The 25,110-nt window shown below is 40.3% G+C and overlaps 1 long non-coding RNA gene across 1 annotated transcript; it reads right to left on the bottom strand.

Annotated features, from left to right (window-relative positions):
• Positions 1 to 556: 556 nt before the first annotated feature.
• Positions 557 to 22,629, bottom strand: LOC136768102 (uncharacterized). The gene is made up of 3 exons (XR_010821941.1): positions 22,518 to 22,629; positions 862 to 957; positions 557 to 672 (listed from the first exon to the last, which is right to left on the bottom strand). It is a non-coding gene; the product is annotated as an uncharacterized LOC136768102 (long non-coding RNA).
• Between the last annotated feature and the right edge of the window lie 2,481 nt (positions 22,630 to 25,110).

The raw sequence follows: 25,110 nt of genomic DNA, 5'->3' as shown, positions 1-25,110 counted from the left end.
CTAGTTATTGAAAGATAATACTGAAAAATATACATTTTGGTAGAAAAGATGAAACTTGAATTAATGCACTCATACAACTAAACAAATGAGATACAGTTTGGGGTGTTGAATGTGTATGTCTAGGAATCAGGGTTGAAAGACACTGGGAAAAGTGAGGGGATCCTTTAGAAAAGCTCTCAAAATAAATCACAAAATAAATCCTAGCCCAGATCAGGCACTAACTAAACAGGACTTGTTCTCCCTAACTAGCCTTGGGCCACTACACAGTGGAATGTGTGGGTTTTCATTTTCCAGTCCAGGTCAGGTGATTAAATCGGGGTCTCAGTCAAGCCTTGTTCGGTACCTGGGTTGACAATCTATTAGTTGTAATCTCTCTCTCTGTGCTGTAAGGCTCTCATCACGCCCTCCTTGTACTCTGCATCTTTCTGCAGGAGGAAGGCCATTTTTAGGCTCCTGTTAATCAGCACTGGCACCTGTCACCCTGCAAAGGTTTAGACTTAGTCTAATGTAGTTTGGTTTAGACTAATCTAATATACTTGTATGCTACCAGCCCCTGGAGAATAGAAGGAAGGTCTGCTGAGGGGTGCTGCCCGGAGGAGTCTGGAAGCGACTGGAGTCAGGGACACTAGCCTGCTGTGTAGTGGAGGAGCTTGGGTCCTATCCTGGGTCGACCTGAGAAGAAGAAGCCAAGAGACTAATAAGTATTATTGCACTTTCTTTTTATAAGCCTGTTTAGTTGGATTGCTGTTGTTTTCTTTTGTACTAGGGGAATCGCATGCATTTTTAGATTAGGTTTGAGTTTAATTTAGTTTTGCTTTAGTTATTGTTCCATTAGATTAGGCTTTAGGTAGTTTAACTCACCCTGTTTTTATTAAAGGCGATTTTAGCAGAGTTTTCCCCTTTTCCCTGGGTGTTATAGTATTGCAGACGTCATGCCCTGCATGCTTGTTGAAGTTCCTGTATAGGGTAATGAAGATAAATACTTTTCACTTACAGTGAGGTGAAAAAAGTATTTGATCCCCTGCTGATTTTGTACGTTTGCCCACTGACAAAGAAATGATCAGTCTATAATTTTAATGGTAGGACCAATGGACCAAAGAGCTGTCCAAGGATGTCAGGGACAAGATTGTAGATCTACACCAGGCTGGAATGGGCTACAAGACCATCGCCAGGTAGCTTGGTGAGAAGGTGACAACAGTTGGTGCGATTATTTGCAAATGGAAGAAACACAAAATAACTGTCAGTCTCCCTCGGTCTGGGGCTCCATGCAAGATCTCACCTCGTGGAGTTTCAATGATCATGAGAACGGTGAGGAATCAGCCCAGAACTACACGGGAGGATCTTGTTAATGATCTCAAGGCATCTGGGACCATAGTCGCCAAGAAAACAATTGGTAACACACTATGCCGTGAAGGACTGAAATCCTGCTGCGCCCGCAAGGTCCCCCTGCTCAAGAAAGCACAGGTACAGGCCCGTCTGAAGTTTGCCCACATCTGAATGATTCAGAGGAGAACTGGGTGAAAGTGTTGTGGTCAGATGAGACCAAAATCGAGCTCTTTGGCATCAACTCAACTTGCTGTGTTTGGAGGAGGAGGAATGACCCCAAGAACACCATCCCCACCGTCAAACATGGAGGTGGAAACATTGTGCTTTGGGGGTGTATTTCTGCTAAGGGGACAGGACAACTGCACCGCATCAAAGGGACGATGGACGGGGTCATATACCGTCAAATCTTGGGTGAGAACCTCCTTCCCTTATCCAGGGCATTGAAAATGGGTCGTGGATGGGTATTCCAGCATGACAATAACCCAAAACACACAGCCAAGGCAACAAAGGAGTGGCTGAAGAAGATGCATATTAAGGTCCTGGAGTGGCCTAGCCAGTCTCCAGACCTTAATCCCATAGAAAATCTGTGGAGGGAGCTGAAGGTTCGAGTTGCCAAACGTCAGCCTCGAAACCTTAATGACTTGGAGAGGATCTGCAAAGAGGAGTTGGACAAAATCCCTCCTGAGATGTGTGCAAACCTGGTGGCCAACTACAAGAAACGTCTGACCTCTGTGACTGCCAACAAGGGTTTTGCCACCAAGTACTAAGTCGAAGGGGTCAAATACTTATTTCCCTCATTAACATGCAAATCAAGTTATAACTTTTTTGAAATGCGTTTTTCTGGATTTTTTTGCTGTTATTCTGTCTCTCACTGTTAAAATACACCTACCATTAAAATTATAGACTGATCATTTCTTTGTCAGTGGGCAAACGTACAAAATCAGCAGGGGATCAAATACTTCTTTCCATCACTGTACCCGAGCCTGTAGTATGTTCTGGGACCCAGATGTGTACAGGGAAGGGTGCTTGTGAGGTTCCCCATGTTCATTAGTTAATGAGTGGCATAGTCATGATATATTGATGTTATGGTGCTGTCCAACCCATGACAATTCATTACAGTGTTAAAGCCACATTAATCAGCAACAAATAAAAGTCACATCTTGAAAGCCCTAGCAGTGCATTCAAAGGGGCATTAAGTATTTGTATATTTTGAAATTATCTGTCTTTCAAACTCACTGTTTCAAATTGAAAAAGACAAAGTATATGCAGTGCCTCAATCCCTTTGTTCATTGCCAGTAAAAGTTAATTAATCACGGCATCTGTAAAGGACATATAACTGTCTTGATTTTTGATTCTTCATGGCAGACACTACTAATTTTCTGACTAGGGTCTTTCCTACTGATTAGTACTCTGTCTTCCTATGTTAATAGGCAGTGAGTATTTCAATATCACAGTGCCTGGAATATCAATGTAAATTGGTAGGGAACTGTTAAAAGTTTTATTTTTTTTCCTTGCTTTGAATATTTAGTTTCTAATCTCAGAATATACACTGACTTCCCAAAAATATATGTATAGCACATAAATAAAGTAGAAGAAATATTGTTCAGTTTCACTGAAAGTGGCTTGCTTGTATTTCTCAGTTTTATTAATATACCTTCTCTGCTTTAGAACTTTATAATTATAATTGATAAAATATGACATACAAACTATTGTCTTAAAAAAAAAAAAAAACATAAAGGTAAACATTTAAAGAGTATGTCAGGATATAAATAGAAAAACTTAGCTTGCCCAGTGGGCAATTTCTGTTGTGACAATGTTATGGCAATTCTCTGACAGCTTTGGAGTACAACTTGAAAGCGGGTTTTAGAAACGTTGGGGTCAAAAGCAGAAACAATGTGTGAATGTTGCTACACTGTTAAAAAAGCCTCTTTTCTACAACCTATTTTCAACGTTCTTGTATTGCATTTCAATTTAACAAGTACAGTAAATAGATGCATACTTTATTACTAATAATAATTTAGATTAGATTGACATATCCAACAACCTTAAAAACATTGGGAAATGTATAAAATAAGTATTTTATCATTGTTATGTCAGCATGGTGAAGTAATTTGATGTATAATCTGTTCACTTGGATACCTCCCCCCCCAACCACCACCACCACCACTTCCAAAAAGGTGCCTAGGTTAAGTATCTACTGTAAATAAGTTTGTGAATGTGTATGCATGCAAGTGTACTGTGAATATAATCATATAGCAGACACATTCATCCAGGATGATGTATGATATAATACAAAATACAGTGAACATTTTAAAAGTTCTCAACATTACAACAAAAACTGTTATACACCCTGCCAACAGCAGATATGGAGAGAAGTTCAACATCATAAGGTGACTGTACTCTAAGTTTCTGTTGTCATCCAGTTGACATGGCAATTGTTCTTTTTAACTAACAATTTATTAATTAATACATTAATTGAATTATTAATATTGCAGGTGTTAATTTCCCTCTTGCCTCCCCTACTGTGGCATGGTTCTGTGGCAGAAGAAAAGTACAGTGATTAGGGAATTGGGGCGAAGGAGCCTATTATATTACATATATATATACATATACAGTACTGTGCAAAAGTTTTAGGCAGGTGTAGTAAAGTAAGAATGCTTTCAATAATAGACATGTTAATAGATTATATTTATTAATTAACTAAATGCAAAGTGAGGGAACAAGAAAAATCTACATCAAATCCATATTTGGTGTGACCACCCTTTGCCTTCAAAACAGCATCAGTTCTTCTAGGTACACTTGCACACAGTTTTTGAAGGAACTCGGCAGGTAGGTTGGCCCAAACATCTTGGAGAACTAACGATAGGTTGCGTATGCAACCCCGGTTATCTGAAAAAGGAAGCACTGCCTAACGGGGAGGGGTTTCTGCGCACTTCCGTAGGAACCTAGTCGAAACGTCACTCTATCAAAGCTGCCATTGGCCCCCTGCTCGCGTCACTCAGAACAGGTCTCTTCCCACTTCCTGTTCTATAAAACGTGATGTCCGCGCAGGTTCGTCCTCTTTTGCTGGGAGCCAGGACTCCCGTGCGACCTTGCAAGCCTTGGGCAGTGCTTCCTTTTTCAGATAACCGGGGTTGCATAAGCAGTCTATTATTATCTTTCAAGTCGGAAGCATTGCCCAAGGGGGGGGGGGGTTACTGTATAACAAAACCATCGCAAGGGAGGAGGCTGATAAGGGAGCCTGCCCCGAGGTGCAGCGCTAGGGGGTCTCGGCAACACAACTCCAGACAGTAACCTCAGGGGTCCCGTACGGCCACACCTGCGCTGTCCAGGAGCGAGGACCGTAGTCACGCTCTACTGGGAACTGTCTGCAATCAGCATATACAAAGCGTGGCTACAGAGGTTAACTCTTACGCCCTCTGCTTACAAGAGCAAGGCCAGCTGCTCTACTAGTGCAGCTAGGAGCGAGGCCGTAATCTACTTGCACAATGTCTGGTGCGGGCAATCAAGCACTTGTGTGGCCTCCACGCAATATCATGGCAGTGGACCCCTGATCCAATAGGAGCGGGGCCACAGACCCAATGAGAAAAATACAATATAATACATAGCTGGCTAGTCAACAGAGTAGCCTAGCTGAACAATGTACAATATATATATATATATACACTCACCTAAAGGATTATTAGGAACACCTGTTCAATTTCTCATTAATGCAATTATCTAACCAACCAATCACATGGCAGTTGCTTCAATGCATTTAGGGGTGTGGTCCTGGTCAAGACAATCTCCTGAACTCCAAACTGAATGTCTGAATGGGAAAGAAAGGTGATTTAAGCAATTTTGAGCGTGGCATGGTTGTTGGTGCCAGACGGGCCGGTCTGAGTATTTCACAATCTGCTCAGTTACTGGGATTTTCACGCACAACCATTTCTAGGGTTTACAAAGAATGGTGTGAAAAGGGAAAAACATCCAGTATGCAGCAGTCCTGTGGGCGAAAATGCCTTGTTGATGCTAGAGGTCAGAGGAGAATGGGCCGACTGATTCAAGCTGATAGAAGAGCAACTTTGACTGAAATAACCACTCATTACAACCGAGGTATGCAGCAAAGCATTTGTGAAGCCACAACACGTACAACCTTGAGGCGGATGGGCTACAACAGCAGAAGACCCCACCGGGTACCACTCATCTCCACTACAAATAGGAAAAAGAGGCTACAATTTGCACAAGCTCACCAAAATTGGACAGTTGAAGACTGGAAAAATGTTGCCTGGTCTGATGAGTCTCGATTTCTGTTGAGACATTCAGATGGTAGAGTCAGAATTTGGCGTAAACAGAATGAGAACATGGATCCATCATGCCTTGTTACCACTGTGCAGGCTGGTGGTGGTGGTGTAATGGTGTGGGGGATGTTTTCTTGGCACACTTTAGGCCCCTTAGTGCCAATTGGGCATCGTTTAAATGCCACGGCCTACCTGAGCATTGTTTCTGACCATGTCCATCCCTTTATGACCACCATGTACCCATCCTCTGATGGCTACTTCCAGCAGGATAATGCACCATGTCACAAAGGTCGAATCATTTCAAATTGGTTTCTTGAACATGACAATGAGTTCACTGTACTAAACTGGCCCCCACAGTCACCAGATCTCAACCCAATAGAGCATCTTTGGGATGTGGTGGAACGGGAGCTTCGTGCCCTGGATGTGCATCCCACAAATCTCCATCAACTGCAAGATGCTATCCTATCAATATGGGCCAACATTTCTAAAGAATGCTTTCAGCACCTTGTTGAATCAATGCCACATAGAATTAAGGCAGTTCTGAAGGCGAAAGGGGGTCAAACACAGTATTAGTATGGTGTTCCTAATAATCCTTTAGGTGAGTGTATATCGCGTGACAGCAAGACCTTCATGCTGTCGGCGCGCAGCACAATCGCATCCAACTCGACTAAACACTACAGAGTGGAAGAGCTCCATTGTGCTGACAATTTAGATTTCGTACAAACGAACTATATACACCACGGGGTGCAGGACCAAACTCATGCGCCGCCCATGGAACACAGGAGCAGTTGACGCCTGCTGGTTAGACCGGCTAACGCAGGGCAACATTAGCTCTACTGTGTTAACAAAAGAACTATATACACAGCGAGGCAGTGCAACTCAAGAGCCATCAGCTGGGAACAGCGGCAGTGAACTCCATTCTACAATTTTAGAATGGAGCCACAGTCTTGCTGTTTAACACATAATACATATATACACATATTTACATCACGGGGTGCAGGAGCTGGCTCATGCGCCACACGTGGAACACAGGAGTAGTTGACACCTGTCGAATAGCGCAGCTAACGCAGGGCAACTACAGCTCTTACTGTGTGAATAAATTAACTATGTACACAGCGGGGCACTGGAGGACTCAAGTGCCCTCCGCTGGAGGACAACAGCAGCGGTCCCCTGCTCCATGGCATACAACAGCCAGAGTGGGCCACAGACCTGCTCACCAATATACAGAGCGGGGTACAGGCCAACAAGTATAATGAACGAACTATATACAGGGGGGCCTCGTAAGGCAACATGCCTGTAGGCCGCATGACAAGCCCTGGGAACACATCGACAGGGCTGTCTGTACATCCACGAGCAGCTCGCGTGGGTGCTCGCCTGGAAGGCATAGTCTGGTGGAAGGGAAAGACACGGTTCACTAGTTCCCTCAGGATTCACTTACAGGGGCAGACTGGGAGAGGAAAGGCAGGAGCCAGAGCCTGTAGGCTACTGGGGCTCGACTGCAGCCAACACCGGGTTCCCAATTGAAGGGACCAGTCCCGTCACATCCAACCTATAGAACGGGCAAAGGTAAGCGGCGAGGCCCAAGCTGCAGCCGCACAAATGTCTGCCAAGGGGGCACCTTGAAAAAGGGCCCACGATGTGGCAACACCTCGAGTCTAGTGGGCCACCAGGTGATAAGGGACTGAGGTCCCAGTAGACTCATAGGCCATGGTAATGGTGTCCACAATCCAATGCGAGAGGCGCTGCTTTGAAAGTGCCTGGCCCTGTGTCCGTGCTCCATAAGATACACAAACAGTTGGTCTGAGCGCCGAATGTCCTTAGTGCGTTCCAAATAGCACCTGAGGGCCCGCACAGGGCAGAGCAGGTGAAGCCGACTCTCTTGCTCTGAAGCGAAGGGAGGAGGATGAAAATCCATCAACTCAATAGGCCTGTTGACATGAAATGGAGATGGCACTTTCGGGAGGAACGCAGGGTTAGGCCGTAGCGTGACCATGGAGCCATCTCCCACAAGACGGACACACGATGGGTGTACGGACAGGGCGTGTAACTCGCTCATGGGTTTTGCAGAGGTGATTGCCAGCAAAAACGCAGTCTTAAGTGACGCCAGCTTAAGCTCAGCTGAGTTCAGTGGCTCCAATGGAGCTTGGGAAAGTGTGTCCAGCACTACATCAAGGTGCCATGCGGGCAGTGAAAGGTTTCAAGGAGGCCGTAGCCGTCGAGCTCCCTTTAAAAACTGTGCAGCCGGAAAATGAGACCCAGGAGGCTCGCCATCAATCCGAACATGACCTGAGGAGATGGCCGCCAGATACACTTTGAACGTGGACGGGGACTTGCCCTCGTCCAACAGCTCTTGAAGAAATTGCGCCATTCCGAGACCAGGGGGCCTCCCCAAGAGAGGAGATCCGCCGTCGTGTTGGACAGGCCTGGGAGGTGAACTGATCTGATGGAGCAGAACCATGGCTGCGCCCACAGAAGCAGACGGCATGCTAGACAGTACAGTCTGCGTGACCGGAGACCTCCTTGCCTGTTGATATAGGCAACCACCGCTGTGTTGTCTGTCCAAACCAGCACATATCTGTCCCGCAGGACCAGCAGGAAATGACACAGTCCAAGGAGTACTGCTTGTAACTCCAGGATGTTGATATGGAGGGCCTGTGCTGGCTCCGTCCATCTGCCTCGGACTCCATGTCCATCGCAGACTGCTCCCCAACCATGCTTGGAGGTGTTTGTCGTCATGACTGCTCGGTGGTAGTCTGTCCCCAGGGGCACATTGAGGGTCAAATTGTGGTGGCTGTGGCCTGGGCTGCAGGCTGTAGTACGGGCGCAAGCCGGCAGAGGAGCACCTCACGCGGGCAAGATCTCTTGTGACACACAAGATTTTACTGCCGCTACTAGCGCTCCTGGAGGAAAAAGCCCTGTGGACAAAAAACCAACACAGCAAGCAGTCGGAATATATATAGCACTATATAACCATGACTATTATTTTTAGAAGGCTCTTCTTGTGAACGAAACTGAAACCGAAAGCGCAGCCGGACCTCCGGTGCGCGGACGGGACAGAATCGGGATTAGCTATCAATAATAACTAAACGCACACAAGACGGAGACGATGTGTAGCGAAAAAAACGTTGGTGAACAACGAAATACGCAGTTTTTAAGGTCTAATGCAACACACAGACGCAGAGAGCTTACGTTCCTGGGTCCAGCGAAGAGGCAAAAGAGGACGAACCTGCGCTGACGTCACGTTTTATAGAACAGGAAGTGGAAAGGGACTTGTTCTGAGTGACGAGCGCAGGGGCCAACGGCAGCTTTGATAGTGACGTTTCGATCGGGTTCCTACGGAAGTGCGCATAAACCCCTCCCCCTTGGGCAGTGCTTCCGACCTGAAAGATAACCACAGTTCTTCTGTGGATTTAGGCAGCCTCAGTTGCTTCTCTCTCTTCATGTAATCCCAGACAGACTCGATGATGTTGAGATCAGGGCTCTGTGGGGGCCGTACCATCACTTCCAGGACTCCTTGTTCTTCTTTACGCTGAAGATAGTTCTTAATGACTGTTGCTGTATGTTTGGGGTCGTTGTCATGCTGCAGAATATATTTGGGGCCAATCAGATGCCTCCCTGATGGTATTGCATGATGGATAAGTATCTGCCTGTACTTCTCAGCATTCAGGAGATCATTAATTCTGACCAAATCCCCAACTCCATTTGCAGAAATGCAGCCCCAAACTTCCAAGGAACCTCCACCGTGCTTCACTGTTGCCTGCAGACATTCATTCATGTACCGCTGTCCAACCCTTCGGCGAACAAACTGCCTTCTGCTACAGCCAAATATTTCAAATTTTGACTCATCAGTCCAGAGCACCTGCTGCAGTTTTTTCTGCACCCCAGTTCCTGTGTTTTCATGCATAGTTGAGTCGCTTGGCCTTGTTGCCACGTCAAAGGTATGGCTTTTTGGCCGCAAGTCTTCCATGAAGGCCACTTCTGACCAGACTTCTCTGGACAGTAGATGGGTGTACCATGGTCCCACTGTTTTCTGCCAATTCTGAGGTGATGGCACTGCTGGACATCTTCCGATTGCGAAGGGAAGTAAGCATGATGTGTCTTTCATCTGCTGCAGTAAGTGTCCTTGGCCGACCACTGCATCTACGGTCCTCAATGTTGCCCGTTTCTTTGTGCTTCTTAAAAAGAGCTTGGACAGCACATCTGGAAACCCCTGTCTACCTTGAAATGTCTGCCTGGGAGAGACCTTGCTGATGCAGTATAACTACCTTGTGTCTTGTTGCTGTGCTCAGTCTTGTCATGGTGTATGACTTTTGACAGTAAACTGTCTTCAGCAACCTCACCTTGTTAGCTGAGTTTGGCTGTTCTTCACCCAGTTTTATTCCTCCTACACAGCTGCTTCTGTTTCAGTTAATGATTGTGTTTCAACCTACATATTGAATTGATGATCATTAGCACCTGTTTGGTATAATTGTTTAATCATACACTTGACTATTTGCCTACAAAATCCCTGACATTGTGTAAGTGTACCTAGAAGAATTGATGCTGTTTTGAAGGCAAAGGGTGGTCACACCAAATATGGATTTGATGTAGATTTTTTTTTCCTGTTTATTCACTTCGCATTTTGTTAATTGATAAATATAATCTATTAACATGTCTATTTTTGAAAGCATTCTTACTTTACAGCATTTTTTCACACGTGCCTAAACTTTTTGCACAGTACTGTATACCTAGTGTATTTGTATATAGTGTGGCTTGTATTATAGATGTAGGCCTATGTTATTCCCATGGTTAGGTATGATACCCTTTCTGAAAACACTTGTGTGCAGTTGTGACATAAAAACATGTTTTTACCCATTAGTTATCGTCTCCAGTCACACTGAAATCTAACAGTCACTGTGGAAATCCTTTTAACACAACCTGACCAATCACTTACCAAACAATACAATATTAAACAAAATATTTAATGTTCAAAAACAAAACACAATAGCTGATATCCTCTTGTGGTCGAACACAATTAGTCTGTATGGAAATAAATGTACCTTACAAGTAGTTAATATATTAAACAAAAACCATGATTTGAAATGTCATGTAGACATGTACTTTAAAGGACACATTTTTAGAGAAAATGATTATAAATTATGAATTTTAAAAATATGTATTCCACACTGAAGCAGCTGGCAGCTTGCAGTGTCACATTATTTTCAATTTAATTAGCTATCCTTACAATACAACAAAACATAACAAAAACATTTCTGAACAAAATAGTTTCTTGAGGATAGTGCTTTATAAAAAAATAAAAAAATAGGGTTTTCAATCTATGAATCACTGCTGATAATTCCAGCAGGTTTTCACAGTTGTAGTAATATTGTAACAACATCCTATGTTAACATCAAAGATGTAACGTCAGCTTCAGGTAGAACAATGTGGTGACCTTTTTGCGACCCACGTTCCATGTTGTACAAGCGTTGAGTGATGTTGAGGTTCCTCTGTTAAGAGATGCATAATACTGTTGCCAAAAATATATATTCTTGAACTGATACTTATTTCTGATTGAGCTTTGATGAGTCCAGAAGCTATTTTGATTGAAATATGACGTTATGCAAGGGACCAAAGAAAAATAATTTTAAGATATGGATTAAGAGAGACATTAAAAAAGCAATGTATTTGGGTCAGAACTGGAAAATCCTGTATAAGATTCATTGGAGTTAAACATTTGTAGGAATAAGTATTTGAAGTAAAAAACCCATCTCAAGACCAAATGCTTTCATAAAGACAACCGAGTGTACCAATTAAAGTACCAAGAAAAGCAGTGGTATTTTTAGATAGCAGTAACCTTCAGATGTTAAAGCCTTGAAAAATGTACTTCATGGCAGGACTTTCAACACTTTCCAATCTTTCATCACTCCAGTTCATCCATGGTATTTATCTTCTGGAACCAACACATTAATGTTCATTGTTGCTTTAAATTCAATATGTATTGATTTGAAATACTTGAATGATTCAAGGCACCCTGTCAATTCATTTTAAGGAAGTAGAAATCGGTAGTTTGATTTTATAAGCCTGCAATCACAGAGTCAGTGACTTGTGTATGCATGTATGTACAATATACTTTTATGTTCCCACTGTTAAATATTTTACTTGTAGATGCGTAATGATCTTGACAAGTGTAGCATGAGCTCTGTCACTTGAGTTCACTTTTGACACAAGAATAGTCTATTCTGGTGAATGATCTCCCTCTTCCTTTTCTATACCACTAAACCTGGGAGACTGGCTTGATGGACACTTTCATTAGATCAGCCAGGTCCTTGAGGAATAGTCATAGTACATGTTCTGTATGGAGTCACTTACATTCATTTGCTTACTTATATCGTGGAGTGAGTGATGTACAACAGAAGTTCCTATATCGGGGGTAGTCAATAGGCGGCCCGCGGGCCAAATCCGGACTGCTAGACTATTTTGACTGCAAGAATAATTTTAATTAACTTTTTATCATATATATCTATATATACGTGTGTGTATATATAATATATATATACACACACATATATATATAATATATAATATATATACATTGGGGGAAAAAAGTATTTGATCCCCTCCTGATTTTGTATGTTTGCCCACTGACAAAGAAATGATCAGTCTATAATTTTAATGGTAGGTGTATTTTAACAGTGAGAGACAGAAAAACAACAAAAAAAATCAGAAAAACTAAATTGATTTGCATGTTAATGAGGGAAATAAGTATTTGACCCCTTCGACTTAGTACTTGGTGGCAAAACCCTTGTTGGCAATCACAGAGGTCAGACGTTTCTTGTAGTTGGCCACCAGGTTTGCACACATCTCAGGAGGGATTTTGTCCCACTCCTCTTTGCAGATCCTCTCCAAGTCATTCAGGTTTGGAGGCTGACGTTTGGCAACTCGAACCTTCAGCTCCCTCCACAGATTTTCTATGGGATTAAGGTCTGGAGACTGGCTAGGCCACTCCAGGACCTTAATATGCTTCTTCTTCAGCCACTCCTTTGTTGCCTTGGCTGTGTGTTTTGGGTCATTGTAATGCTGGAATACCCATCCACGACCCATTTTCAATGCCCTGGCTGAGGGAAGGAGGTTCTCACTCAAGATTTGATGGTACGTGGCCCCGTCCATCGTCCCTTTGATGCGGTGCAGTTGTCTTGTCCCCTTAGCAGAAATACACCCCCAAAGCATAATGTTTCCACCTCCATGTTTGACGGTGGGGATGGTGTTCTTGGGGTCATTCCTCCTCCTCCAAATACGGCGAGTTGAGTTGATGCCAAAGAGCTCAATTTTGGTCTCATCTGACCACAACACTTTCACCCAGTTCTCCTCTGAATCATTCAGATGTTCATTGGCAAACTTCAGATGGGCCTGTACATGTGCTTTCTTGAGCAGGGGAGCCTTGCGGGTGCTGCAGGATTTCAGTCCTTCATGGCGTAGTGTGTTACCAATTGTTTTCTTGGCGACTATGGTCCCAGATGCCTTGAGATCATTAACAAGATCCTCCCGTGTAGTTCTGGGCTGATTCCTCACCGTTCTCATGATCATTGAAGCTCCACGAGGTGAGATCTTGCATGGAGTCCCAGACCGAGGGAGACTGACAGTTATTTTGTGTTTCTTCCATTTGCGAATAATCGCACCAACTGTTGTCACCTTCTCACCAAGCTGCTTGGCAATGGTCTTGTAGCCCATTCCAGCCTTGTGTAGGTCTACAATCTTGTCCCTGACATCCTTGGACAGCCCTTTGGTCTTGGCCATGGTGGAGAGTTTGGAATCTGATTGATTGATTGATTGCTTCTGTGGACAGGTGTCTTTTATACAGGTAACGAGCTGAGATTAGGAGCACTGCCTTTAAGAGAGTGCTCCTAATCTCAGCTCGTTACCTGTATAAAAGACACCTGGGAGCCTGAATTCTTGCTGATTGATAGGGGATAAAATACTTATTTCCCTCATTAACATGCAAATCAATGTATTACTTTTTTGAAATGCGTTTTTCTGGATTTTTTTGCTGTTATTCTGTCTCTCACTGTTGAAATACACCTACCATTAAAATTACAGACTGATAATTTCTTTGTCAGTGGGCAAACGTACAAAATCAGCAGGGGATCAAATACTTTTTTCCCTCACTGTATAATATGTGTGTGTGTGTGTGTGTGTATATATATATATAATGTATATATGTGTGTGGGTATATACGTATATATAATATATGTACACTCACCTAAAGGATTATTAGGAACACCATACTAATACTGTGTTTGACCTCCTTTCGCCTTCAGAACTGCCTTAATTCTACGTGGCATTGATTCAACAAGGTGCTGAAAGCATTCTTTAGAAATGTTGGGCCATATTGATAGGATAGCATCTTGCAGTTGATGGAGATTTGTGGGATGCACATCCAGGGCACGAAGCTCCCGTTCCACCACATCCCAAAGATGCTCTATTGGGTTGAGATCTGGTGACTGTGGGGGCCAGTTTAGTACAGTGAACTCATTGTCATGTTCAAGAAACCAATTTGAAATGATTCGACCTTTGTGACATGGTGCATTATCCTACTGGAAGTAGCCATCAGAGGATGGGTACATGGTGGTCATAAAGGGATGGACATGGTCAGAAACAATGCTCAGGTAGGCCGTGGCATTTAAACGATGCCCAATTGGCACTAAGGGGCCTAAAGTGTGCCAAGAAAACATCCCCCACACAATTACACCACCACCACCAGCCTGCACAGTGGTAACAAGGCATGATGGATCCATGTTCTCATTCTGTTTACGCCAAATTCTGACTCTACCATCTGAATGTCTCAACAGAAATCGAGACTCATCAGACCAGGCAACATTTTTCCAGTCTTCAACTGTCCAATTTTGGTGAGCTTGTGCAAGTTGTAGCCTCTTTTTCCTATTTGTAGTGGAGATGAGTGGTACCCGGTGGGGTCTTCTGCTGTTGTAGCCCATCCGCCTCAAGGTTGTACGTGTTGTGGCTTCACAAATGCTTTGCTGCATACCTCAGTTGTAACGAGTGGTTATTTCAGTCAAAGTTGCTCTTCTATCAGCTTGAATCAGTCGGCACATTCTCCTCTGACCTCTAGCATCAACAAGGCATTTTCGACCCCACAGGACTGCCGCATACTGGATGTTTTTCCCTTTTCACACCATTCTTTGTAAACCCTAGAAATGGTTGTGCGTAAAAATCCCAGTAACTGAGCAGATTGTGAAATACTCCAACCGGCCCGTCTGGCACCAACAACCATGCCACGCTCAAAATTGCTTAAATCACCTTTCTTTCCCATTCAGACATTCAGTTTGGAGTTCAGGAGATTGTCTTGGCCAGGACCACACCCCTTAATGCATTGAAGCAACTGCCATGTGATTGGTTGATTAGAAAATTGCATTAATGAGAAATTGAACAGGTGTTCCTAATAATCCTTTAGTTGAGTGTATATACGTATATATATAATTTTTCTTAATGTAATGTTACGGAGGTTTGTTGCACTCAGTGCTTATTATTATGTGGAACCTAGTAGCAGCAATTCCTGGTTATTAGCCAATAGGATGTGACGTATTAATATAGATGTCCTATATAGAGCTAGTGTTCCCTTTAGTTAGTCAGTGAGTTGATTGCTGCTCGCAGATTCCCTGTTCGGTGTCTCTGTACACATTCTGGACTGGGGCAAGAGCGGCACTTTGTACTCCTCAAAAAACAAAACAGGTATTCGGTTTTCCTGATTTCTTTAAATAAGCAGCTAAAATGTGCATCATTTGTCGTGTGGACATATGTCAACCTCGCTTGTAAAATATAAAAGTGCACACACATGACCGAGGGGTGCACAGTGCCATAGCTTGTGTTCACCTAGAAACTCCTACATCAGGGGTGGAAACAAATGATTTCCAAAGCAGACGCATATTTCTAGCAGCGCACACATTGGGAATTGTGCATCCTCACCCGTTTCAATCACAGAGACCCACCGACAGATCTGTGATTGACTAGCACCAGAAGTTTGCATATATAATGTTGGTTGATATGGGATTTTCCGCTGGTGATGTGTGGTTGTGAAGCAAAGATATGTTTGATTCCAAATCTGCCTGATTTCATGGAGATTTTGAGCACCCCCAGACCCCCCGCCCTGAATGACCCAATCGTCTTTGCCCTCATTTTTCAACACTAATTTTGTGCAGTGCACAGTGGGACAAGGGGAAATGGTAAATACTTGAATCTAATAAGACACAAAATGCTTCAAATTTTATATTATGTTTATCTATATGACTACAATAATCTTTAACAAATTAGAATTTAAGTGGTCTGAAACCATTTTAATACTAATATATACATTTATTTTAACATTTTATTTTGTACTTTGTCAAATTAATGTACTAAATATAAGCAACAGGGTAAATTACTAATTCACAGAATTGTGTGTGTGTGTGTTGGAAAGGGTCATTTGAAGGTGTGAACCCCCGCCGATGTCTGGATCTTGACTATACCTTGACCAAGAAATGTGGACACTGACACAAAATAATTGACTACCTCTGTCGTATATCATATGTCACAGCCATGGTTGCTACAGATCCAAATGTACTTGCAAATCATTTTATTTTTAATTGACTTAAAAAATTCACTTATTTATTTTCACCAATTAAATCAAATAATATTAATACTAATAAATAATGTAATGCCTCACCATTAACTGTTTCAAGTATTGCTTGTACTGAATGCAAATGTATACAAAACAACCATGTTATATATAATGTACACCAAGTTCATAACTCTAAATATATTATCAATGTTAGTATTAGAGAAATATATTCACATATCACAATTTATCCTAAGGGCAGGTTCTACCATATATTCCCTGGTACAGAGGATCCAGAGCAACTCAATTTAATCAATCCAAGTTTGCTTCAAGGAATAATTGCATTTTGGTGCAACTAACAAACTAATGCAGTTATTATAACTAAGGAGTAACTAAATATATTACAATTCCTTTTGTCCATCTCAGGCAAATTATTTATGGATTTTAATAACCCCAACAGCACACAGGAACATGTCGACCGCTAATATGTGTAAATCTGAATTTATTTTCTGGTTTTAATAAGTGCAGGATTTTGTATATTTTTTCTAATGTATTTTTTCATATCGATATTTGAATGTCTTCTGAATTAATGCAATAGTAATGATGATGATGAAAAGTATAAAGATATATTGTTTTCTGGCTTGTTACATAATGTTTGGCAAAATATGTATTTCCCTCATGAGTATTGTCAAGTGTTTGTGTTTTCATTTTAGTTTTACAGGTATGCAAATGAGTATAACTAACACCTCAAGGGAACATGTCCTCAGAATCTGAGATATAACTGATTAACATCACTTTCACACAGCCACCTGAGTACAAGAGGTCATGGGCTTTTAAATGAGGCTTCTGTTCACAACCTCAGAGCTGCTTCAATTACAGTCACTTCAGTTGTTTGTTTTTTTTCTATTTTGAAAGGCAGATTATTATACCTGTTTGGAAAAGGTGGAACAACTTAAGCATGTTCATCGAATAGGCTAATAAAGAAAACAATAATAGAAATCATGGGGGGTAAGCAATGAGTTTTTCATTACAGTAGAGTCAGGTGTTCTCATAAACAGATGTTTATACAAAGCTCTTGTAAGCCCTTGACCTTTTATATGTAAGGCTACAAATACAAAAATCACTATTTGGAATGAATGTGTCTACATCTTATGACAAGCTCCATTGATGAATTTGGTGTAAATCTTATCTGTAAAGTACTACAAAATATGTATTGACAGTGAAAGTAAATGAAGGAGCATAGTGGATTATGGAATCAAATTAGAGAACAAATCATAAGCAAAACATTTAGTTTTTTTGTGAATCTGGCCATTTGACTTTTAAATACATTATTAAGAAACACGTGTGTAAATGTATGTATTTAACGTTGTGGAATACATTAGCTTATATTGTGGTGCCAGGAATATTCTCATATGTCCATGCACAACAATTTCCAACCTGTAATTATAGATTATAGAATTTAACATTAAACGGCAAACATTTATATGCAAATATAAAAAGTATTGTAAACTCATTCCAAAATAGTTCAATTATTTGCACACAATTGTCTATCCAGTAAAGGACTTTTCTTCATCAGAATACGAAATTGACTTAACATTGTATCACAATCGAGAGAAACATTATACCTGTAGTCACCCTATGAACAATAGACGATTCTGTGGAATGTATTGTGCACTGCAATGCATTCATTTAAAACCGAAAGGCAAATCCAGTTAAGACTATATTATGGTGTCATTAAGAAATGATTGGTAAATACTTATAATTCCATTTACAAATGATCAATAAACCTTTATAATATATCTTTCATCATTTATCATTAAGTAAATACACAAAATATGGTTTTGGGATCAGATCTTATAACGGTTTATTGATCATTTTTATAAATTGAATTATTAATGGTTCATAACTGTTTTATAACCTATTTACCAATCATTTATTATTGACACCATAATAGACAGTGTTACCAAAAATCCTTCTTCCTGTCTTCAATTGTCTTTTCATCCATATAAGTTCTCATAATTAAAATAGAAGAATTCTCTCAGCACTGCCATCTACTGAATGATATACATTTTGCTAGAATCTCCCTTGTGGGCATTGTCTACTACAGATTAGCTTGGAGCTGTAAAACCTTTGAAAAACTTATTTTGTTTTCTTGTACATTTCCCATTGCCTGTTCACTGATGAAAATCACCCCCTGTTGAGCAATATCAAGATTTCAAATCTCTGCCTTGCACACTGTCCAATCATTCATGCTATTTAAATTAAACTATGAGATTGTATATAATAACGCCCATACAGGAAGGTCATAACATTCTCTTATAGTGGATTTAGAATAATTTTAAATAAGAATTATGATACCCTTCTTAATTACCATTGTTCTTCTTGGAAATAATAACAACTCCTGAAATAGCAAACAACAGTCAGAAAATATGGTTTAGGGACATACCTATGCAAATTAATCAACTTCTGAGGTTTTCGTCTGAGGTTATTAATGAGAAAGGAATATGCTAAGGGAATTGGTATGTGTTTGAAATGCTAATTAGAAATGTAAGTGAAAATTATAGATAGGTCACATGAAAGTCTAAATAATGGATTGGAACATACTATTCTTCATATAAATACAAACATTAAAAACTATGAAAGAAAACAAGAAACAAAAATGTATGTCCCATCTCCTAAGACATGAAACGGATAAGTAAGCACAAGGTTCTGTGAAGGGCAGTGCTATGAAGGGTGGTACTATAGAGAAGAACAAGGAGCTCAAGCCTAGATGCCTGGGACCTGTTTTAAGTATGCATGTCAAAAAGTAATTTCAGGTGCTCCTAAGAGAAGCCCAATCTCAAATACAGACCATTCAGAACCCCTTTCAACATTTGATCATTTTTTTTGTCTTTACTATTATGAAGATCAAGTGTAGTTAAATGCACTGTGAATGATTGTTTGTTTTACCTTTTTATCATGTTTGTTTCTTCTATTGACAACACGTGATCTTGGAAATGTTAGTAGACATTATGTAACGGGGGCCATAGTGTGTGAGCTTGTTACAGTGACGTTATCCCTCTCGGGATCATAGTACGGAGCAAAAATCACCCCCTGTCAAGGGCCCAGTTTGTCACTCTGCTGGTCACACTGTGTGGAGTGGTGCGCTCGGATTTGTGCCTGAAAGTCGACAGTTCAAACCCAAGCTCTGACTGCACATTTTGATGTGATGTCATTCAGTCACTGAGGTTGCAGAGGAGGAGTTTAGAGGGGGAGAGTGTAATGGGCTCAAAGTATATCAACTTGTTACAATGATGTAATCCCTTTCTGAATGTTGTGGAGTGTACAACCCCCCCTGTCAGGGGAACGGTCCTTTAACATAGTGGGTTTGTTGCTCTGTGGGTGAGGCTTTGTTAAGTGGGGACACCCTAAAATTATACTACGCTATCCATTTTAATCTTAAATCTGTATTTTTATTTATTTTGTGAAAAAAGTTCCTCTTGTCTACTATTTAATCTGTCTGTCTGTTTCAATCCCACACAAGCCTGAAGCGCCTATGTAACAATAAATATTGATTTCCACATGCTTTTTCTGGTGTACTGAGGATATAATTATACTTAGATTTTCCTTAAGCTGAACCTACATATTACTTATTTTAATACCTGAAACTAAATGTAAAATGCTAGAGGTATATTAACACTGTGTAGTAGTAGATTTATTAACAAGGCCATAACACAACTTATTTTTTTATTTTCCTTGAATAACCTTAGGCAAGGCTTGTCTGCTAAAAGGACCTTTAATGATTTTAAATATCTAAAAGGCTAGATAAACCAAAGGTTTTGGTTCTCTGAAGATATTATTTCACAATTCCCCATATTCTGTTTCCGCTGGGTGGTGAATGGTAATGGGTGGGTGTTTAAAACCTCTGAACAAATCCCCATGCACAGCAATCCACCTTTTAAAGGCAGCTTCAACTTTGTTTAAATCTTTAGTCATTTGAAAAAGCCACATATAAAACTAATTTTTAGTTAATAGTTTAGAGAAGTGCATTTGTTGATTTAAGTTATCAATAAATCAGCCTAGTTTAATGAAAGTAACATTATTAAAACTGTCTGGCAAATGTCATAATGTCATAATACTCAGCATTAGCTGAGTGATGGGTAGAGTGAGTCTTCTGGCGCAGGAGGACCAGAGTGGTCTGGACAATGGTAGCAAAAAGCCAAAGTCTTGAACTGAACACAAGCTGAAATTTGGAGCCAGTGAAGGAAATGGAGTAGCATGTGTGAATCGAAGCAGAGAGAACACCAGACAAGCACCCTGGTTCTGGATAAATTGGAGCGGGTGGGTAGCAATTGCAGGCAGGCCAGCCAGGAGGGAGTTGCAGGCAGGAGAGAACCAGGGTCTGGATGAGCAGTTGACTTGAGTAGTTGATGAGGAAAGGACGGATTCTGTGTATGTTGCTCAAGAAGAATCCGCAAGAGATCAGATGGAGAGATCAGTAAACGGTGAGGAAGATGAGGGTGAGGGAAAGAAGAGGCAATCAGGATTGGGAAGGTTAATCTTGAGATGATGTAACTGCATCCAAGAGATAGCAGGGAGACAGGAAGAGATGAGAGGGGATGAGGGGTCAGAAGAAGGAAAATAAAGTAAGACCTGTAAAGAAGGGGTAAGAGAACCCATGGGATGCGATGAAGGGGCCCAGAGAGCAGGTGTAAATAGAGAACAGGAGGGGGCCCAGGACAGAGCCTTGGGGCACACCTGTGAGGAGAGGTTGCAGTTGCACCTGATAGGTGTAGCCATTGAGGTAGGAGGAGAACCAGGGAAGAGCAGAGATTGCAAGGAGATACAATACAGAGGGGAGGGAGAACAAACTGATTACATTTTTAAAAATAGCAGATATTGACAGTTCAACAGTTCCAGTGTGAAAATTAACATCTGCTTCTGTTAACACATTGATTAAAATTAATAGCTGCAGAAAACAAGTCTTTGTACATATAAGTTTGTTAATCACATGCGCTTTACCATATTCAGGCATGAATCTGTTCCCACTAGATGTTCAGTGAGAAGGTCATGTACAGTCAATTTCACTGGGACTGCAAAGAGTAATACATGAAAGATGTGTTTTCTTTTTGTTTCTAATCACTGCTTAAATTTATATTCGAGTAGAACTCAGCTGACATATGAAACGGCATCAGAAAAAAAGTTTTCTTAAAGCAGACAGGAGGCTTGTATGTGGCTCTCGTGGCGGGGAGGGGGGCATTACCTTTCAACTAGCTTTATGATTAACAACTCAACACATTGGATTATTTTCCTATTGTGATGAGTTGTTTGAAGTGCAGTCCACAGCAAGCAGCCATTTTACTCTCTCTGTCATGTATCAAGTTACATCTAAGCAAATAGAGTTCGTAATAACTAGCAGTATTGTCTGCCTTGCGGGAACTCTACCAAGAGAATAAGATCTCTCTCTAAGGGGAATAACAAAACAGAATGTGGTTATATAGCACTGCAGGAGATCATTAATAAGCCCCTGAAGAATACTCTTGTTTTTTTATTATATATAATCTTAATTTGTGCATGGTACTTCTTTTCTTTTATCTATTTGCATTGCTTATATGATGTTATGACAGATACAATTAGTCGCAGTAGCTGCAGCGTAATTTATTGTGAGACTGAGGTTTAATTATTCTTATTTTTAAGCTTTAAATTGAAAGCTCTTGTATACACAGGGTTTGATTTATATTTGAATTCCAGAAAGAGAAGAGAAAGTGCTGCGTTTCCAAAAATACATTCAAAGTTTCCAAATTTGAGTTTTCAGAAGCACCACTTAGATACAGGCTATAGCAACAGTACATTAATTCTAACTCCGTAAGAACCACTGAAAATGTACAGTTCTATATCTAAGCTTTATCTTTTTTAAGTTCAAGGATGAGCTGTTACAAGGAGGAGACTGATTGCACACACCGGGGAATTAGAACAATAGAGATACAGGACACATAACTGTTGAACACGGTATAGTGATAGGAAGATGGAACATTTGGACATGCAACTAATGTGACTTACAGAACATTCTAGAAGCCTGACAATGGTTTCAAAGGTTTATATGTAATGATGTAATGTAATGTCTTTGCCTACGTCATTCTCTAAGCAATTTAATCACGCACTTTCGCATTTAAACTACCCATATCCAAACTTCAAATGAAAACAACCTATTAACTTGGACCCAAGTCAGCATGTACTTCCAGCTTAAACAAAGCATACTAATTTCTCATTCAAGGATTACACAAAGGTTAACAATATTTATAACTTCTGAAGCATTCGTGAAATATAATCATTGCTAGAATAGTCACCCATCTGTTGCAGAGAGAAGATCTGGCACACAATCTTCTATTTTTCCACTCAGGACTCAGCTGCAGCACATGTATAAATGGTACATAAATACCATGTCATGGCCTAGTCCAGGCTGGCACAGGCTTCTAAATGAAGCAAAGTTCCGCACACTATGTGATTCTGTTTGATAATTGGTCTTCTGAGATTATATGGGTGAAGGTGGGGGGGTAAAGGATCTGCCAATTATGCGTCTACTTCATTCTAGGATAAAGGTCACTCTTATTTACAGCTAATGAAAGTCTGACTGTGTCAGTTTTTAAACACTGGAAACCAGTGTGATATCCAACAATTCAGTGGCAAAAAATGCACATTTAAAAGTACTCTCACAAATACTAAATCAAATGTTGCAATTATAAGCTATCTTGTATTACGATTGAATCTTGTTGCCGACTAAGGATTAAAACTGAATAACTTTGTTTTTGTGTTAAATTGTTTCAGTCCAAAATCTGATATCAAACTCAGTTAATCCTAAATCGAAACAGACCTTTTATTTCCCACTAAACTGAATGCAAATTACACCCGATAAAGTTATTATAAAACCTCACATATGTATAATTGTTTGGGTTCAATGATTTAGTATCCTCAAGCAGAAATGATGGGTCAGTTGCTATGTACAATATTCATTTCAATAAACAGTCTACTGACTCCTAATTTCACATTGCATACAACAGCCAAATAAAGAGGGAGGTGACTTTACTGTTTTGCAGACATTACATTTTTTTTTGTACTTCATGTTAATGTAATTAATGAGGTGAAATGTGCATTTTAATATAAAGACTCACACCTCCGCTTTGATATTGTTTTTATGACACCGTGTATTTTGACAAAGAATGCCTATTATAAGAAGCTTTAAGGCACAAAAGTGTCTCATTAGTGTCTCAAATCGAAATCATAGAAGGAATTAAAAAATATATATTATTACTACTATACCTGTTGTCTGCATACTAAACATCCAATGGCAGAATATGGTAAATACAATAGTTGTATAAAAGCAAATAAAATGTTTGCTTTTATCTTTATTTTCAAACTGATTTCCTGCTTATTTCTTGTTTTTAATAACATGCATGAAATGATCTCTGGGGAAAAGACCCTGTGTCTGTATTGATAATTGTTATGTAAATGTGCCTACTTCATTACTGCATTGCCCTGCATGTTTATTTAACAGAAGCATGTTTCAGCTACTTTGAACTCAATTCACCCTTTTGATATTTATCTAGTTCAAATACTCATGGCTAGATCTACCAAAGTGTTGTACCTCTTTCAACTGTTGCAGACAACATGCAAACGAGTCAGAAGTCTAGTGTGAACTGTACTAGTCTACAAGCACTGTTAGCATCGTTTTAACGAATGCTTTGCAGACGCAGGTTTCAGTGGGTGGACAGTAAGAGGACAGAATTTTAATAACCATTTGCTCATTTAAATAAAATATACAATTTTATCAACCTATTAAGAATTGAATACATGAGGATCACAAAGAATAACTGTGACAACATACATGCTGTGAGTAATGCTCTTGAAAGCTGTTTTCCCCTTGATTTATAAATCTCCAGAGAAAGTGTGCAAAGCACCCGAGTGTTGTACACCATCCCTGGCTGTCCAATTTTAATGTGTAAGACATGACTGCTTGGGTCACAACTGAATAGTAGCTTAGGCGGTTGTAGCATTATGCAGCATTGAATATGAAAGTTTAATCAATTTATTGTATCAATATTGCCAGAATCTCGTAAGCCCCACTCTCTTAGGGGGATGTCTTCTATAATGTTTATTATGTCAAAACTGAACACCTCTAGTCAGCAATGTGTTGACAATGATTTTGTAAACATCAATAACAATTTGCCCCAAAATAGAGCAGCACACTCCAACAGATAAGAGTTCAATACTCCATATGTGGTGCTAACTACCACAGAGTTAGTAGCACTTTCTTTTCCATACCGATTAGGATAGGAGGTTGTTTGTGACCACTGCTGTGTGACAGCTCTGCATGCAATGTCTGGCTGGTCATTTACAATCCTTAAGAAGAAAATTTTCCACCACTTTCTTGTTTTTGATGTAACCAAATTGGATTGTTCACCTTATACCAAGAAAATTGGTTGTATCCAAGTTGTTTTTCCTTAATCATCTAATTAAGTAGTTAGTATTGTTTTTTTTTTTTTTTTGCAGGCTAATTTAATTGAGTACCTTTATTTTTTTTTCCATAAATAACATCATGTATTACACAGTAATGTTAATTTGAAATAAACAATTAAGTGAAGGTTAATTTAATGATTAAGGAACCAGTTACCTTAATTTTCTAACAAATTAGAAAGGCTTGCAAGATACATAAATGTCACACTTCGAATGATGGAAAGCTTTGGTATTCAATTAATCCCACTTTTATGAATTTCGATTTTGTAAGGAGAACTTCACGTGGCTTAAAAGAAACCATAAAATGCTAATGAGATGAAATGTTCTAACTTTGTTTTGTAATAATGACTGAAATACTGCAAGCACTTAAAATGCCAGAAAAGGCGAAAATATGTTTGTCCTTGCCAAGTCTGCTAAATCCAGTAACAA

Source organism: Amia ocellicauda, chromosome 2, assembly GCF_036373705.1.
Source record: "Amia ocellicauda isolate fAmiCal2 chromosome 2, fAmiCal2.hap1, whole genome shotgun sequence".
Lineage (NCBI taxonomy): Eukaryota > Metazoa > Chordata > Actinopteri > Amiiformes > Amiidae > Amia > Amia ocellicauda.
The sequence above is the reverse complement of the archived record's forward strand: the minus strand, read 5'-3'. Positions and strand labels throughout refer to the sequence as shown.